The sequence below is a fragment of the Numenius arquata genome, chromosome 16, assembly GCF_964106895.1.
Source record: "Numenius arquata chromosome 16, bNumArq3.hap1.1, whole genome shotgun sequence".
NCBI lineage: Eukaryota > Metazoa > Chordata > Aves > Charadriiformes > Scolopacidae > Numenius > Numenius arquata.
In genome coordinates, this window is record NC_133591.1 from 8944774 (window position 1) to 8963576 (window position 18803).

Here is an 18803-nt window from a genome sequence, read left to right on the forward strand (position 1 = left end):
GTAATAATTAAAAGAGTTGCATAATGAAACTCAGACCCTGATAGAAAAAGAAAAATACCAAACCTAACTAAGGCGAGCAATGAGCTCTTTGATAGCACTCGTACTACTTTTTTTGTAGAACAATTCCAAAACAAAACAAAGAACAGATCAGAGCTGCAAAAACCTCCTGAGAATAACAGAGCTTCTCCTCAGTAAAGCTATACTCTGCAAAACAGTTTCAGGAGAAAAGAAGTATTTATGTTAGTGAAATCAAATATATTTTTAAGCTTCTCAATTATGCATTTTTCCATGGCATAACAGAGAAGCACAGTATTTTCTTCCTTACAGACTCCCAACAAGATAAAAATATACAACTAACCCAAGATTAATACTACAGTCCTCTCTTTCAACTAACATTTCCTAAAAAGATATTTTGCTGTTAAAAATTCATCTGGTAATGCTAAGTCCTTGTCCTTATCAAACAACACACTGCGATTTAACATAGCTGAAGTATTTTCCCTTGCTATTATCTCTGGATATTTGTATTCTAATTACTGAATGAAAAAACATAGGTATAATTAATGTAAGGCGTAAGTTTCCCCCTAGCCTCTAGAAGTGCACAACAAAGCATTTTATGTGGATTTTTTTTTTTTTTTTAGTTTTTACATTTTTATTCCCAAGTCTTGAAATTGATTTACAAAGTATATGCATTATCCCCACTTTACTGTTGACATATACTGGGAAAAAGGAGCAGGTCAAAGGTTATGGGGCAGTTTTTTTTACAGGAGCCCAGACTGGATCTGGTAACTTCAGCCCCAGTCTCATGGCACGAACAAAAGCTGATGAGTGGACATGAAATTAGAACACAGTGTGCAGTTGCTGTAACCAGATCAGCTATAGTACTGCAATGTACACTTAGCTTCTACGAACTGCTGTATTTCATGAAAAAGGGGCTGCAGTCACAGCTGCAGTAAATCAGTACCTCCAAAGCAGCCAATTTATAACTGTGGGGAAAGAGACTCCGAATATTTCTGTTTTATTAAAATTCTGCTATAATGAGCTGCATAAGGGAAGATTGATGCATCAAAATACATTTTGGGCTCCTTTCTCCTTGGCCTGATTTGCAAGAAGTAAATCAGGTCTCATCAGTTGGACCAGTGCAAACAGACGACAGTGAAGTACAGTGGGCTCTGGGTGAAGAACTACCTGCCATATGCAGATATAAACTGGGCTGCCTCCCCACAACTCCTCAGTAGCTTTCCATCAACCAACACCTATTTCACAGTATTTAAACTCTCTTTTAGTTTTTCATATAGGGTTTGATCATTCATATGTATCACTTCTGTCTCACCTTGGGAAAGAACATGCCAGAGATGCAGTGTGCTGCTATCACGCTCCTCACCAGCTCCGTGAGGAGAGTCTGTTGTTCACCCGAACCAACCAGCAAGTGGAGAAGTGCAAGATCCCAGAGACATATGGACCACGTCTGACATTTAGTTCCTAGAGATCAATATGGATGGTATTAAGGACCTCACCATAATGGCATAATAACATGTGGCATAACTCAGGAGATGGAAGAATAAAAGGAAAATACATGAGGGTCACAGATGGGTGTCACCAGAGGTGACACTGAGCCACTCAGGGGTCAAACAGGTCCCCGGCCCAAAGCAGTCCACTAATAAAAATTTACAAGCTGAGTTCAAATACAACGTGGTAAGCAGTAAAATTGTGAGATGGTGGGTTTAAATAAAAACCTATCAGTGCCCTATTTATTTTCAGTAGTTTTATTTCCACACCTTGAAGCTCATTAAGAAATTTTAAGGCGTATCGTTAAAGTATAAAGTCTGGGTGGTTCATACCAATCTACTGAATTACAGAGGGACTTTCTAGAAGAAAGAAATATTTGGTTTTAGATTAACCAGCTGGCCTATATTCTGGGGGAAAAAACCCACCCAACTTTAATTGTATCGATTTTGCTCATTGAGACAATCAGCATCCTTTAGATTTTTCTAAAGGAAAATAAGTACTTGCAGCTTAGAAGCAGCATCTGGGAACTATGAGTTTTGCTTTTGTTCTGTCAATTTGTTTCTGAAAAGCTCTAAGAGAGCATGTCTGCAGGTGAGGATTTTTGCAGCTTTGCTTGCAAACATACAAGCAGACAAAATAAACATTTCCAAGCGTTCATAGCTTACATTTTTCAGGAGCTGACTTGGGGATCCTAATGATGAGGACACGTTCAAGGTATAAAATTTTCCCCTACATTAATGGCTTTAAAAGGTTCTCCACCATCAAATTAAAAAGAAAATCATAGCAGTATATACAACAGCCAAACACAAGAGATTTCCTGTGGAAGGCATTACTCTCTTATTTGTCATCCAGCATTCAGAAGAAACCTCTCTGGATTTTGGTTTTTATGAAGACTAGGGAAGAGCTTGTCATACTGGCACACAATGTAGAAAACCAAAATGGATATTGGATTGTTCCTTTAATTCAAAGGATGAGCAGATAGCCATCCAGTATTTATCACTGAAGGGCAGAGGAAGCAATCAATAATGTTTTCCCATGTGGGCCATTTTTCTCATTACTTTGTAGGACAAATCCAGGTCTCCAAATATACAAACTATGGATAAAATTCACCCCTGCACACAAGGCCAGCGTTAAGACCCATCTGTTTCTGCTGCCCTGCTTTGAAAGTCTGAACTCTTGCATTAATTCCTCTGCACAGGAGCGAGTTTCATCCAACAGGTACTATTTACCCCTAAGCAAGAGCAGGGTACAGGCTTCTAAATTTCACTGTTAAGACCGGTTAGTAGGAAAAGATAACAATGTTCAACAGCTAGTGTTAAAAAAACCCACACAAACCCAAACAACAAAAAACCTCACCTAAACCATGACTTCTACATTAGGAATAGTCAGTCTTTCTCAGGTATGTTAATCTGCTTACCCTGTATTTCTCATTCTTTCCTTACTTCCTTTTTTCCTCAAATCCAGATAGATTTATTCCTGGTGCTAACAAAATTAACCAGCTTCAGCTAATTATTCCAAATTAACAACAGGGGGAAGAAAAATATAGGAAAAGAGATGAAAATACCTAAACAAGGGTTTTTATGAGAGGTAAATATCCTTCATATTTAATTAATAATGCCTGGGATCCTAAAAGAACTGCAATTGATTTGTATGGGTTTCCTAGCATGCTCTGTACTTTTCAAAAGAAATCAAACAAACAAGCTATGTCAGATTTTGAATTCCAGTCCTAATGATAATTCATTAATAAAAATGCCATCCAGGAGCAGTTAATTATTTGACAGCTACAGGAAACACATCCAAGCTGCATGCAGTTCAACAAATACACCCCCCCCTCTCCCCCAAAACCTGTATCAAACCATACCCCTGGGTTTCAAAGTTTAGCAAAACCTCTAGGTATCCTTTACTCATGAAAAATAACATTTGGCAAAATGTCATAACTTTGCTTTATGTTGCTTTGAGGATTGCAACAATATAGGTATTTTCTTGAAGTGTCAATTTAATTAATTTCACAGTTCTTTTAATACTTTCCCTTATTGCCAGCAGCCCTCGTACTTGAGGAAAACAAACACAAAACTCCTAGAATGGAAACCACTGCTACTTTTTCAACTTTTAAAAAGAAGCTGGTAAACAAACTCTCATTTTAAATGCTCAAAAAGAAAAAGAGAAAAAAAGCAATGCAGAGAAAAGCCTAGTTTCTGCACACCCATACAGCCAGCTGGGCCCCACTGATCACACCACAGTCCCTCAGGCTCACACTTCCACCATTCTGAATGCTTTCAGCCTTTTGCCTCTGGGCCTGAGGAGAAACACATCACCTTTACACACAAAGCAAAAATAATCTCACATAACTCTTAGTGGCCTGTATAAAATCCCATATAGAAGGGCTTCTTATTTTGAAAGCTGTAAGAAAGATAATGAGGGATAGACTTCAGTCTCTCTTTTAATTAAACCAAAAAGAAAAGTTATTTTGATGAGTGGCTGTTCAACTCGTATCAGTATGGGGAAACACTATACTTTGATGTTGAAATAAGGAGAGAGACTACATTTCCATGCAAGAGACGGAGGCCATTTAGATTCATCATGTACTCATCTTTGTACAGCTAAGGCAATCCTTGTCTGCATAAATTATCCTACAGAAGCAACCATTCCAGATAAGGCTGTTCATTCAAAAAATGGGTTAATCCATGGAAACCTGAGCTTCCTAAATGAAGAAGAGTTGCATAATAGGACACAGGCACTCCAGGTAATGCATTTTGCCCCCATGGAAATATTTTACTGCTGGACAAACTAAGGCATCTTCCCCTCAGTCTTCAGGCAAGCAACCAAATGCAGCTTATTCATTTAAGCGCAGCAGTCACAACATGATGTGCTTGAGGTTTGTGCCTTCAAGCTTCACTTCTGAGAGCTTATCCGTCTCCTGTGCTGGAGGCCTAAGAACTGCTCAAAACAAGAAGCTAGTTGCATCTTTCCCTTTTCTTAGCTAAAGAGCAAAAAAGAAAGTACTTCAAGGCTCTTTGGTTCATTCCTTGCTCATCTTCCATATATGAAAAATTAAGGCTACATCTTCTCTTCTTTGCAGTCTTTACCTACCAACTGCTTTGGCCACAGCATTCTGGTACACAGGAACGCAACGGTACTTTGTCACTAGCATTCTTGTCCTTAATATCAGATAGAAGGTGCACACCCCAGCTGAAATAAGAGCTTTTTTTTTTTTCTGTCTCCTTTCACTTAAATTTGCTATCTTTGAATGTAAGCCATCATCAATAAGATTCTGACTGATGTAAAGGGACCTTCTCTGATAGAAGCCAAAGGCCACCATCGCTACAGGGCACCAGCAATACTAGCATTGCCAACACAGACTGTTCAGCTGAGCTCTAACGTCATTAGAGTCACACAAGGGCACAGGGCAGCACAGCGTGCACTTAGAGTTCAAAGAGAAAGGTTCTGCAGGTCTGGTGCAAAGTATTTTTCAAAACGTGTAGGTGGTAACTTCTCCACATGTCAAACTGTTCAATCATTGAAGTTTCCTATCCAAATATAAAGCATATATATATACACACAACCAGTAGCTCATTTCGGAAGTATTGCCAAGATCATTTTGTTCAAGAAAAAAATCTCTACATACCCAACAAATAAGTGAATTTCTCCTGCCAGACAAAAAAAAAAAAAAAAAAAAAAAAAGAAAAAAAAAGAAAAACAGATTCAAGGATATAAAGACATTTTATAGATGTGTGTCATTTTTGTTGGACATTCCAGGTTGACTTTTTTTCCATAGTTCTGAAAGACTTAAATTGGTGATATTTTCATTTTTTCAATTTTAAAAAACTTTGACCCAAATCTATTTTTAATGACACACTAAACACTTAGACCAATTCTTATAAACACAAACATTAACCAAAAAAAAAACAAAACCAAAACCCTCAGCATCCACTCAAAGCTGTAACAACCTATATCTCCCCCCTTCTCAAATTCTTTGTAAACAAGTCTCCATTTAAAGCTAAAGAGACAATGAGAGACTAAATTCGTCTCACCTGAGACATGTCAATTATTTAATTAAAAATCATCTTTGGACATGCTAATCCTGACTTAGGTTTAGTTCTCAGTCTCAGAAGAAGAAAGTGATTACTAACACAAGCAAATCAACATTCTGCAGCAATATGGTACCTCAAGTGTATTTATAAACAGGAAGGTATTAAAATATAAAGAGCTCCCAAGCTCAGACTGAGTATGCAATGAGTTGATTATGAAACTGCCATCATCATAAACTCACCAAGAGAGATTGCTGAGCCAGTACCAAGAGCTGTTCCGGTCCTCAGGAAGGGATAATGCTGCTGTTCCCTCCCCTCAGGCCTCCAAGGACAGGGCTCGCTGCTCAGGCTGCAAAGGGTCAGGATTAATTTCATGTGGGCCCACACATCCATTCTGGGATTTAACCTTTGTCTTTGACTGCTGGAAGGTGACAGCTAATGAGATCTGCTTCGGGGTTTGACAAGGGAACATGGAAGGGCAGCGCGGTTTATTAATGCAGCAGGAATCACTAGGCAAAGAATCCAGGCTGTGCCCCTTCACTGTGCAAGTGCGGCCGCCACTTCTCTGGTGACTTCACTGCTTTCTAGGCACTGAGCACTGACTTCATTTGATGGAGGAGAATTGCAATTAAAACCAGTATTTCTACAGCTTAAAAAAAAACCAAAACCAAAAACTTTTAAAAATCCATTTTTACCATCTTTACCATTGAAAATGGTATTTTTATGGAAAATGGAATTACTATTAGAAATTGCAATATCCATACCAATGAGGGTCATCTAGCTTCAACAAGGGAAGAGTCTCTTATTTCCTGTAGGTGTTATTGCAAGGTATAAATAAGGCTATGTGAGATGCTAGTGTCACAGGCAGTAAGAACTGAGCATGCTTGAAGGGTACAGGGTCAAAGCCTCTTCTCTGAAAATGCAGCCCTTTGGAGCCAAAATGTCTGGATTTTTTTTTTTTTTTTCCTACAGGCCATTGCTCTAAGATGGCCTGAGGGATAAATTAAACCATTTTAAAACATCTTCTGGTATTCTTTGCCCAGAGAAGTTATGGATACCCCATCCCTGGAGGTGTTCAAGGCCAGGCTGGATGGGGCTTTGAGCAACCTGGTCCAGTGGGAGGGGTTGGAACTCGATGACCTTTAAGGTCCCTTCCAGCCCAAACCATTCCATGATTCTATAATTATTTTTCAGTCACATGCATCTGCATAATATAGTTTGATCATGGCTCCAGAAATTTACAGCTCTTAACGATACTTTCAACGCCTTAACTCAAAAGGGATCTTCTTGTCAGCTTTTTCCTCCATTTGCAAGGCCAAGGTGAGGACAAAGCCTCTCCCCCTGAAACTGTTTTCCTTTCCTGTGATTAAACACAATGCTACGCAGCAAGAAAGCGGACTAGAAAAGAGCAGCTCTCTGGCCACACATCATTACACAGCCCTTTCGGGCGGTAGGCAGTGACCAAGAGTCACCTCCCCAAGGCAACCGCCTTGAGCTTTGATGCCACGGGACTCAAAGCCCACCCAGTCACTCCTTCTGAACAAAACCACTGCTAATTATTGCACCTCCAACACCTCACAAAAAAATCCGCCACCTGCAAACTTGTTACAACTGGAATTATCTTTAGCACAGTAAACTGAAGTCATTAGTTATTTATTCCCTGGCAGTGTAGGTGGATAATTAGCACATAATTTGAGGTTTTCTAGGCATGACAGCCTGCTCTGATAGCTGCCCCTAGTCCTGATTAAATCTCTGCTTCGGATCTCGCAGCAGAGAAAATTGCCGGCTGTGCCGATATCAGGTTGCTGTCTCACAGTTTGAAACCATCGTAAATGTTTTTGGGTTTTATTTTTAAGGAAGACCTTTTTTTTCCTTTGACTAAACGTTGCTTTGCATCTAAAGCATCTGCGAGAACATGGATACGACTGCAGGGGAATGAAAGGGATATTACACAAGGCATAAAATAGCATTATGAACAGAGACATTCACGGGCTTCAGAAAGGAAGAAAAATATATCTGCATGTTAGAAAAGCAAATTCAGTGTATGAAGTGTATGAGGACTGCTCCAGCCCACACACCATGGAGAATACGCAGGAGCCATGACAAGGCACCCAATTTTTGTGCCCAGATTTTCTGCCTCCTACACCTCAGTGCCTAGTGCTCCACAAGATAGCATCCCAGACTGTGTAAAACCAGTTGTCTGGCCATCGGTGTGTGTCCTGAGAAGGGAAAGGCCACACAGGCTGCCTCCATTTTCTCCCTGAGGAGCGGCCCCAGGGCCTGGTTCCCCACAGCGTGGCTCGCCTCAGAGACATGGCTGCAGCAGCATGGCCAGTCAGTGATGCCTGAAAGCCTGCCTCTTGCAGGGAGTGTATGCAGGAATGTTTTTCCAGATTCTGAGGGAAAAAAACACACCTTCTTTCCATTTCCCCCGAGGCCTGAGGGCGGCCTGGCCCCTCCGCTCCCTTCCAGAAGCTTCCCCCACAGGGCCTGCCCAGGCCTGCGTCCCCCTCAGGCGCAGAGGGAGGGCAGCCGCCATGCTGTCCCGAGCCAGGCCCTCCCTCACAGGGACACAGTCACCGGCTCTACCCCTGCTCTGGGGACAGGACCGGGGGCGAGGTGCCCTGCAGCTCCCTGGTGCCCACACAGAAGGCCTCTCCATCCTGAGGGGAAAGCCGTCAGCCGCCTCTTGCCGGGGGCCTGCTTTCTGAGGGCTTGTGCTCCCCTGAGTGGGGTTCAGGCTACGGCTGCCCCATCTTGAGGTGCGCCCCCGGTTTTCAGCCTCACCCACAGCCCCAGGGTGGGCGGGCGGCAGCAGCTGGGTTTAATGAGGTGTGGATTTTGCAGATGGTGGCAGCAGCGGGCTTGGTGGTTTCTGCCTGCGGCGCCCAGATTCGGCCACTCGTCATAAGCGAGATCGGCAGATTTTGTACGTTGTGCTTGGAAAGGTCACAGCTCTCTGAAGTCTGCAAGCCGTATTGTCGTTCCCTTCGTCCCTCGGTTCACTGAATGCCAGTTAGCTGAGTGGCCTCTGGTAACGAATTAAAACCAGTGGGACAAAATGGACCATAATCTCTGATTCAGAGTGGGGATATTTATCTAAGAAGATTTTTCTGCTCCCATAAAATACCCGAGTCTTTACTGATTCTCTCTCCACGCTGCCTCTCCTCTCTTGTTCCCATTTTCTTTCTGTTCCCACTCTGCCCGAGAGCACAATAACAATGGCAGCACCTGGCCCAGGAGCCACCTGAGACCCCACGTTTCCGTGGCTCATTCAGTTAGGTGTTAGGCTCTTAGGGAGTCTTTTTTTGTTTTTTAAAATTCCTAATCCCTTCAGAGTGTTTTTTGGACATGTCCAGGAGTCGTAGCAGAAGGTAGCTTTGTTATTTGTCTGAAAACTCCTGTGTGAGAACACCCAGGCCTTTCCTCTTCCTGCCTCACCTGAGCGGTTCAGCTGGCAGCTCACAGCACAGGAGACACAGCATAGCTGTTCCCACCTCTACCTCCCAGCCTTGCTCCAACACGACTAAAGAGCCTCCCCTTTGGGTACCACCAAGGGACAGACTTCTGGAAATTACACTACTCAAATCCCACTGTGAATACAGATTTGATAAAGGCACCCATGACGGAGGCTGGCTTCTAGAGTCCAGTCCAACACCTCAATCCATAGCTACTCCACTGATGTTGAATAGATGTGCCTCCAAACTCCCATCACAAAATATTACCTCTCAGCATCTTAATAAATACACTACTTTCTTTCCTTGGACTGATCCCTTATTACATTTCAGAGGCTAGCTTGCAGAGGACAGGTTCATTTGCTAATACATGAATCATTATTGCTTTGAGCCTCTGAGCTAGCATTTTTATGAGCATGTTTCAAAATGTATTTGATTGCTGTTAGAAATCATTTTGGTTCACACTCGACAACTAGGCCAACCTAAGCCAATATGCTCTGCCTGGCGCTGTGAAAGGATGTTGTGAGAATTTAATTACTAACTGCAAGTTACTGTGCATATGGTGAATTTTAAATGTACTATTCCTTTTATTTTTTTTGCCTCCAAGATAAAAACACCCAGTTGTTTAACTCCAGCTTATTAAGATTTCTATCTAGCAGTTCTGATAAAATTGTTTCAGATCGTATACCCTACAGAGAACAGCATGCTGCCTTTTCCTATCCATGAGCTGCTTGCAGACCATAAATGCCATCCAAGCCAAAGTGAGTCCTCTTTGCCCTTCTGTAAGCCTGGGTTACACGTTAGAGATTAGAGTTACGTCATTGCCTTCATGTAAGAAAGCTTTTGGAAAAACATTTGTTTTATGTTATAAGGAACAACAAAACATCACTAGAGCAGAACTTCTTAGTTCTGGCAGCAAAATTCTCACCTTGGGGAAGGGAAGGAGGAATGGTGGAGGTACAGACTATAAAAATATACTTAAAATAGTTTAAAATCCACTCTTTACTTCTCCTCTCCTTTTCCACTATCATGATGGTGCCGATGCTCTTGTATTGTTTGGATCATATACACTTTTGTGACATGAAAGCTCCATGATGTTTGTCACACTGATGTATACACACAGAGAAATCAGAACCTTATATTGGAATCAGATTTCACCAGCACATTCCTTCTATTGAAATCAGATTTCACCAGCACATTAACAAGAGGAGGAGGATGATTTTTTAGAATGTCTCTTAGTAATACATGCAGTACAGCATCAAGCCCATGGAAAATTGAGCTTTTATATGCCTCTAGTTCTACACCATGCTCATATCCAGTGTTCCTTCCAATGACATTGACTAAAATGCCGTGGGCCGCACACTATGTGTATATTCCCTTGAGCCTTTTCCCCTGTGGAATACGTAGTGTGCATCGCACACCCCACTGTCACCAGCTTGCTTTCACCTCCAGGAAAGCTCAGTGATGCAGTCGGGGTTGCCCTTGTTAGGAACTTGGCACTGTACCTTTTATTAGAACCTGACTGCCAGACCCAGAGAGAAACAGGACAGTAGCTCAGCCAAGCTCAGCGTGCAGTAGAAACAGGGACAGTATGAAGAGAAAGCAGAAGGAAAATTTGAGGTGGGAAAAGTACCTTTACCTCCAGATGGTAAAATATCATATGTGTTTACAGTCCAGCTCCTTCCCCAAGTCTTTCCATAAAACAGACATCCCTGTGCGTAGAGCCTCCTTTAGGACAAACTTCTTCCACGTTGAGCAGCATGGACTGTCTTAGATACATCTTCTTACCTGTAAGAGTTGTATGCTTACAGGGATGGAAAAACAAATCATTAAGTAGATCTGGAAACCTCCCTCCTTTTGGTGGATTTCTTTTTTCTCTCATTTGTTTAAATTCCAGCGCTAACCTGATTTCTTCATGAAGTTTTTATCTTGAGCAATTCAGAATGGAGGGCTGGATATGAAGAAAGTGATTTGAATTTACTGTAGAACAAAGAATCTGCTGTGGATAGTGAAAAGCAAGACTGGAAATCTGGAGTAATGATGCCAGAAATAGAATCGTAAAAACTGATTTAGAACCAGCATCCAAAGAAGCATCTGCTGACTTCCACCTCAAGATAAAACTGAAGCTGCTCCTCAAAAACCCACTCTCCCTAGATGATACTTCTTTGGAGGAGGATTTGAAGGGATTTGATAAAGTGGTACTCGAAGGAGAGCACCACTGAAACAGAAGTGACCTGGGATAAATATATTGTGTAAATGTGGACTAGCTGTCCTGGAGGCCAGCAAGTTACCATTATGCTTAATTGTGGGTCTGAGGGGGCACATTCTCACCCACCATGTTGCATTCAATTACGTCTGATTTCCCCATAGCTTAACTGTATCTGCTCAGCATTAAATCTAACTACTCCACTGAAGATCGCAAGCCACTTTTACCTGCATGCATGAATTAAGGAGGAAGCACATCTTGTCGTTGCTTCTTTCAAGAAGCATGGTATTCACCCCTGTCTTGTTACAGGCTTCTGCTGGTGAACCACTTCGGCCAGGCTTTTTGCCTCGGTGGCTTTAGGCCCTGAACTCAAATTTTGAAGAGAAAGGTAGAAGAAAAGAGGAAAAAGAAAAGAACTATTTGCTCGTGGGGCCTTTTTTGCCTCCAGATAGAGCCATGAGTGATGATGAGCCTGACACGCTCCTCAGTTAAGTGTTTAAAATGAGCCAGGATAAATTCAGTTCTCATCCTCCCTGTACTGCAATCCCTCCTCTTTGTGAGGGGGAAGACACCTTACAAGGAAATTGCAGGAACAGGTTCATTAGTGCTTGTGACACATTCAGATATATAACGAGGAGAGTCACATCAGTACTTAGAAATTTCTGCAGATACTGTGATAGGCTTCTGATAGTTTACTTTTGTGCCTCTCTCTTTAGATTTTAATTCTCACTAAGAAATGCTTGAAGGAACTGGAGTGTACCTTTCAAAACAGAAATGATGAGCGCCAGCTTACTTTCTATGCTTGCCACTTCAACAGTTCTTTGATTCTTATGCTTACAAAACCAAAACAAATTCTAAAACCTGTATTTTTCCTTTTTCCTCAGCGCTGTGAGTTGCCAAATTTGCTTGGTATCTTGTGAGTGCAATGAGCACATTAGATCTGCAAATTATCATGAAGTCCTCAGGCCTGGCACAAAATAACTAATTAGGAGCCTTGTTTTTCTAAGCAGCCAGCATTTTTCTACCTGTTTGGGGTGAATCCTCTGCTGCTGTACAAAAGAGCATTTCTGTGAGACATGATGAAGCCGTGCACATTTACCTCAGACTAAATTTTTGGCTACATTTATCAACATGTTTCAAAAGGAAAAGAAAGAAAAAAACCACCTAAAAGTCCATTGTTTTGCCTCGTGCTCAGGCAAAGAAGTTAAGAAAGTGCTTCAAAAACCTTCGAATTGTAAGGTCTTAAATAGGTTTAATAGTTACACGGAGTCCCATTCTACTAAACCCAGTGAAGCACTGGTATAAAGGAGAAGTGGAACAGCCTTATGTGTCTCTGGCCTGATGGATAGCAAAAGGGTCTCTGTAATTGCTTCAGACTTAAGAAAGGAGATTTGGCTCCAGGATCAGGACATAAAGCAGGCTCCAAAGAGATGAAAAGTGTCCTGGCTTTTTTCTGATAAGGCTGAACAGAACATAAATCCCTCACTGCCCTCAGGAGCCCGCTGAAGCTTTGAACTTCATTTCTGTTCAGAAAAAGGAGGCAGCACAATGCAGTATCCTGGGCCTCAGGGTTATGGTGGTTTGAGAGTGTGAGGGAAACACATGCCTTGGACATCCAAGGATGTATTGCGAATACATCCAAAAAACTCCAACAGAAAAAAAATTCCAGAACAAAAACTCCAACAGAATTATTCAAAATGTACCTTTCCAAAGAACAAAGAACATTTTCAAAATGTCTGTGCCACTTAGTGAGCCTACAGTCTACTCTCAAGAGTAACTGAAAATTACTTATACCATGTAAAAAGAGAATAACTGAATCCAAAGTTATTTTTATTCAGATTCACAAAAATATTTAACTACTTACCTTTAGCAAGTTGGACCTCAGCTGATCTGCTTGACTTGCATTTTGCAGCCTTGATGCAGATTCTCTTCTCGTGACTCTCTGCCCTTTGGTCAGCAAGTTGAGAACATCCAGTGTTTGTCTACCCCAGACCCCCTCTCTCAGCGCAAGAGTGGCCAGCCAGGTCAGCACCTCTCTTACCCAGAGTCATCCTGAACAGGCTGAACATCCTGCTAATTGCTTTTTAATACACAACCATCAGCCCTGCAATGAAAATAGCAGTTTCTTCAGTTTAAACAAATCATTTTGCTGTTTAATTTTCTCCTTCTTGCTGATAGGTGGCACCATTTTCTGCACAGAATGCCAACACTTGAAGTGCATTGAGAATTTCAATGGCTTTTGGCAAACGCTTCACTGTTAACACACCACGGCACCAACCCGTGTGTGTGTTTTGGAGGTCTGTCAACAGATTAGACAGATTTCACTGTAATAAACTGCAAGAGCAGAAAAATATTTTCTGAATCCTGATTAAAAACTCTTTATTAAAGCTCAGTTATTCATACAAAGAACCCAGGGCCTGATCGCTTATGAATTGCTGTATGATGGTCCATGCTATCCAGATGGGACAGTGCAGCTCAGTCTCTCATGTTTAACTCCTACTTTTCCAGTTGAAGGAAATCCCAATATACCTTGCCCTTTGTCATCCCATTTCCGTAACTCCAAATTACAACACTAAAACACAACCTTTTCTTTAAGTCTTTTTGTGCCAGCTGGGCCCACCCAAGGGGGTGGGATCTTGCTCTGTTGTCAGCAAGATAAGGGCTATTAGGAAGTTCTGCTTGGCTTTTCTAAAACAAATAATAGACTCTAAAAAATTGTACACTTGGTCTAATGAATGTCACAGGACTTTGGTGGTTGCACCTTTACCCCTAAGTTCTGTAAAGGACAGAATTCTTTTTGTTAATTAGAAAGGCTCCCTTTTCCAATGCAGGTCATCTATATTAGTAACACATCTGAAAAAAAAAAAAGGTTATACAATTATATTAGGGAAACAAGATGATAGAGGAAGATGGGAACTGCCTATAAAGAAAGTCAGAGAATACAGTTAAGCAGTAAAGGTGAGATTATGATAATAAGAACACAGTCCAGAAAAATGTGGTGCTAAGTTTGCATGAAAAGTGCCGAGTTTTGTTTGCTAGTGTTTAAGTTTATATTCGGTTTTAGGCACTGAAATTTGGATTTGTTCACAGATTAGGAATATTGCATAGATTCTAGCATAAAGAGGTTTCGTTTCTTTGTTTGTTTGCTTTTACCTCAACATTACAGACAGGAAAATACCTCAGTCCTTATTTTCTTGTTTTAAATTCCAGGTAATGGGTCAGGATGCAAAGGCAAGTCTAACACACACAGGTGCTCAACTGCGTTACGGTAACCACAGACAGCCAAACCAAACCAGACCAACAGCCATGCAATGTATAGGCTGAAGAATCATTATCACTTAGTGCTCGGTTACAGGCACATATACGTGATTCACAGTTGATTCATGAAGATTTATTGATCAAAAAAAGAAGAGGATGGCTACATTCATGATACACATTCTTCACAGTGAAAAATCTGAGGCTTAGGATAACTTCAGTAGTACAAGTGTTGTCAAGATGCAGAACTCCTGACAAAATATTTACATGAACCTAATTTTGTTGGATATTATTCACAGAGCATTCATTTTAAGCAAGCATATGGTACCTTAAAAGGTGACACTTCTCCTTCCAAGAAATGCTGGCTTGATTATAATAGGAAATTAAGTCGACAGAATACCTTGGCTGGCAACAGAGCAGTGTTTCTACACAGAGTCCTCAGTGCGGATTTACGAAGAAACGCCTTACCCTAAAAAAGACTGGTCCTGAAGATGGAGCTAAATCATCCAAGGCTGTGTCAGGCTTTTCCTTCCGAGGCCGATTGTATTGTTGCCCACCTATAATTGAAGACTACAGCCAATGCTGCTTCCTCTGGAGAAAACAGGGAATTGCTTAACAGCCGCTCTTGGACTTGTGCATTTGCTGTCCTTGTAGAAATCAGGAAAGAGGAAGCTTGTGCACTCAAGTCTCACCCAGTTAATTCAATGGAAGCAGAGGTGTGCAAGAGAGCCAGGAGCACAGAAGCATGTCCCGGCCCGGTCACACAACTGTAACCCATGCAGAGTGAGAGGAGGCGGCAGATCTTTTCTCAGATTCTCCGTGCTCTTTGATCACAAATTGCAAACTTTGTGCGTAAGAGAGGAGAAACAGTCTGGCTGAGATCCAAAATCAATGTTTAAACCAGTAATGTAAGTTTTATACTGCTGAGCAGTTCAAGAACCCGATCAGTTCTCATCCAATCCAATATATGACACAGAGCATCTGCTTGTGCTTTTACAAAGTTGTTTGCTAGCGATACAAAAAAAAGCGTGACACTCAATCAGTTCTGAAATATATTTTAAAAGAGGATGACAGAGGTCAAACTAAGAAGGGTGTTAAAAAAGAGTTGGCAGCAGTTATTCACATTTTCTCACGGTGAGAGAACTACAGGGCATCCTGTGGAATGAAGAGCAGAGATACTGACTCGCAGCAATTGTGCTATTTATTACAACAGGGATGTTGTGACATCTGGAGGTATAAGTGGATCAGATACATATAGGCCCACAGTAGTTATTAAATCTAATGGTTGGGTTGGCGTGTATAACCTCTGGCTTGGGAATTCCTTACCTTTTGAAATTAGGGGGAGATATATGATGAAAGGATCAGTCTACATTTTCCCTGTCTCCTATTTCATTCTTCTAAACATCAATTATTGACTCTTCAATGATGAGGTGCTGGGCTGTGTAGACTTCTGGTAGAGTATGAAAGTATAGAAGGGGGTTCATAAGCACCTTCATATGCCCTTTCTATTGCCTCTGGGCAGATAAAAGTGACTTTGGAAGCAGAAAAAAAAAAATCAAGTCAATAGCAGTATCATCAGTTGCAAAAGACCAGGTCTATAGATGGTATAAATTACTCTAGTTCCAATGACTTCCTTGCCTGCAGCAGAGCAATGGCATTTTATATCATCTGCAAAACGGGCCTCGCTGTTGATATAGGTCAGGTCACGGGGCGTGGGATTTCCTTCAGTCCTTTGTATTAACTAAGCAGTTTGGGAAATATAAGTTGTTGGGTTCTTCAGACCAGTAACACATCAATGACAGATCAGTTGTGCTCTTACACAGTTGAATTACTAAAACATAGCTCCGATGCAAAACTCCTAGAAAGAGAACACACTCATCATCAGCTTCCTGGCTGTGGTTCAATCGCGTATTTTTTCCCCATGGTTCAATGATACCAGGAATGGTCAGAATATTTTTATGGGGATTTTTTAAATCTCTGTTTGAATGCTTCTTGTGGAGCACTTACTAGTCCTGCAGGACCACAGAAGAACAGAACTTGTATTGCTGAGTGGATCAGTACCTACAAGCATTATGCAACTATTTGTCCTGGGCTGGGAGGACACACCCCCCCCTCAGGTCTGGCAGTCACCACACAGGCACGGTCTGTGCCGTTATCACTTTCCTTCTGGATGTGCGCATTCAGGGGCCATGTCTCAAATAAGCGTGTGGTGATGCCTGTCCTCTGACATGCACAGAGCTTGTCCATTTTACAGCAGCTTCCAATCTGCTGCCAAGTGTGCTGTGCTCATCTCAAAAATGGGCTGACTACCTTTCAGAACAGATTACATGCAATTTATATTTTAAAATACATGTATACTTTGCTTTTTTGGTTTTCCTTTCTGTGACAACTTTGAATTTTAAATACAAGGTGTCTAAATGTACAATAATAAAAAATGCAGCTCATGTCAGCAGTAAAATGCATAGTAATTTATTAACTTTTCAAGTGTAAATACAAATTGATTTGATGATGCACCACATAATGAAAAATTATTTGCAGTCACAACTTGCCTTCCAATTGCTGCATTATTTTTTTTAAATTAAACTTATCACAAAGTTTGAAAACTGGGCAATACTTGTTGATGGCCAATAGAAAACTGTAACCCTATAAAAGTAATATTTTTATATGTCTTTGAAGAATGCTCTTCAGAGCATTCAGAAACACCGTTCTTCAAAATCAGCTTGCCATATGTTGCTTCACTGGGGTATTTATATGTAATTATTCTTGGCCAAAGAGAACATTTGTTTTACTTAGGGCAACTGGTGAACTCAATACCTTTAGTTACATATCATTAACAATTTTGTAATATAAGTTAATGTATTTTGTGAAACCATTCTAAAATCCATTACAATGTACTAAAGAGGTCTCTGTAAATCTCTTTTTCTAATGCCCTTGATGGTGGGGCATTGTAAAGACACACTTAAAGTCTTCACACAGCCAGATCTTTATAGGGACAAGGTATTTTCAACAGTTATCAGAGTAAAATAGGGAGATTATTAAGAGAGAACCTGAAGCTCATTCATTACATTTTTTAGAAGATGTAAATACCGATGTTTCAAATCCACTGAGAATTATTAGCTATATGATGTCAGTATTTACTCTGTGAGTTCCCTCAGTTCACTAGGTAAGCAGACTCCATCTCTAGCGGAACGCACTCAGTGCATCAGTCTTTCAAGAATATCCTTGTTCCCACACAGGAAGCTATAAATGCACGATGTACATACTTCAGTAGACCATGGTGCCAATTAATGTATTTTCCATGCATTCAGTAATTACAGCTCTCACCTTATGTCCACTAATGTCACAGGTATTTTGTATCTGCAAAAATAAGATTTAGAGGTACACACCAGAGTGGTCTCTTGAATAGGTATTCCTGATGAAGCAATACAAAACTGTGTTGTTTGGGATTCTTTCCAGTAAGAACATAGTATTAAATTTACTTTGGTGGCACCCGGATCTAGAGACACATGAAGACCTGATCATTCCTTGGTTTCCATCCAGCTTGTTAGCTAGTTCCTCTCATTTGCAACACCATCTTTTTTATCTGTGGCATGACCTCACAATCAACTTGGATTAGCAGTAAGAAGCAGGCAGTCAGAATAGCAGTCAAAAACGGAACGTCATTGCTAGAAACGTTTTCAATTAAGCAAATTCTGACAGTTGTTTTTCTTCCCAAAGCCATTCATGAAAAAAACAAAGGTATTTGTGTCCTAACTGAATAATAATATGCCAAACACCCTCTGAACTCCAGTTTCTATTAAAATTCTTACAACTGCACTCATTGGGTCCCAAAACAGGCCATAATGTGCTTTAGTATGGCTGTTAATGAACCATTTCAAATGAATACTGGATACTGAAGGAATTACATGCTGTGTAATTGATCTAAAAAACAGATTAGGACTGGTGCTATTTCATTAAATCTTATTAGCTCTGGCTTAAGTACTTAAAATTTCAGCTGTCCTATGTCAGATAGATTACACCCCTTGTCACACACGGCAAGTAAGGTTTTCATCTACTAGATGACAGTTTGTAAAAAGGAGCAGGTTGATGGAAAGAAACATAAACAGTTTACAAAGGACTGTGAAGGCCTGATCTTCAGACACACCAAGCCCCAAATTATTCATTGAAAGGAGACAGATAGTTCAACACTTTGAGAATATGTATGAAGAACTGTTGTGTTTCCAAAACTGTTTTTTTGGTTTGGATCACTTCTATGGAACTGGAGTATACCTTTTTGGTTGTGAAACAGTCCTGAGGAGTTCTCATGCCTCACGGATGAGGACAATATAGACCCTTATGTAATTGCCATGGAAT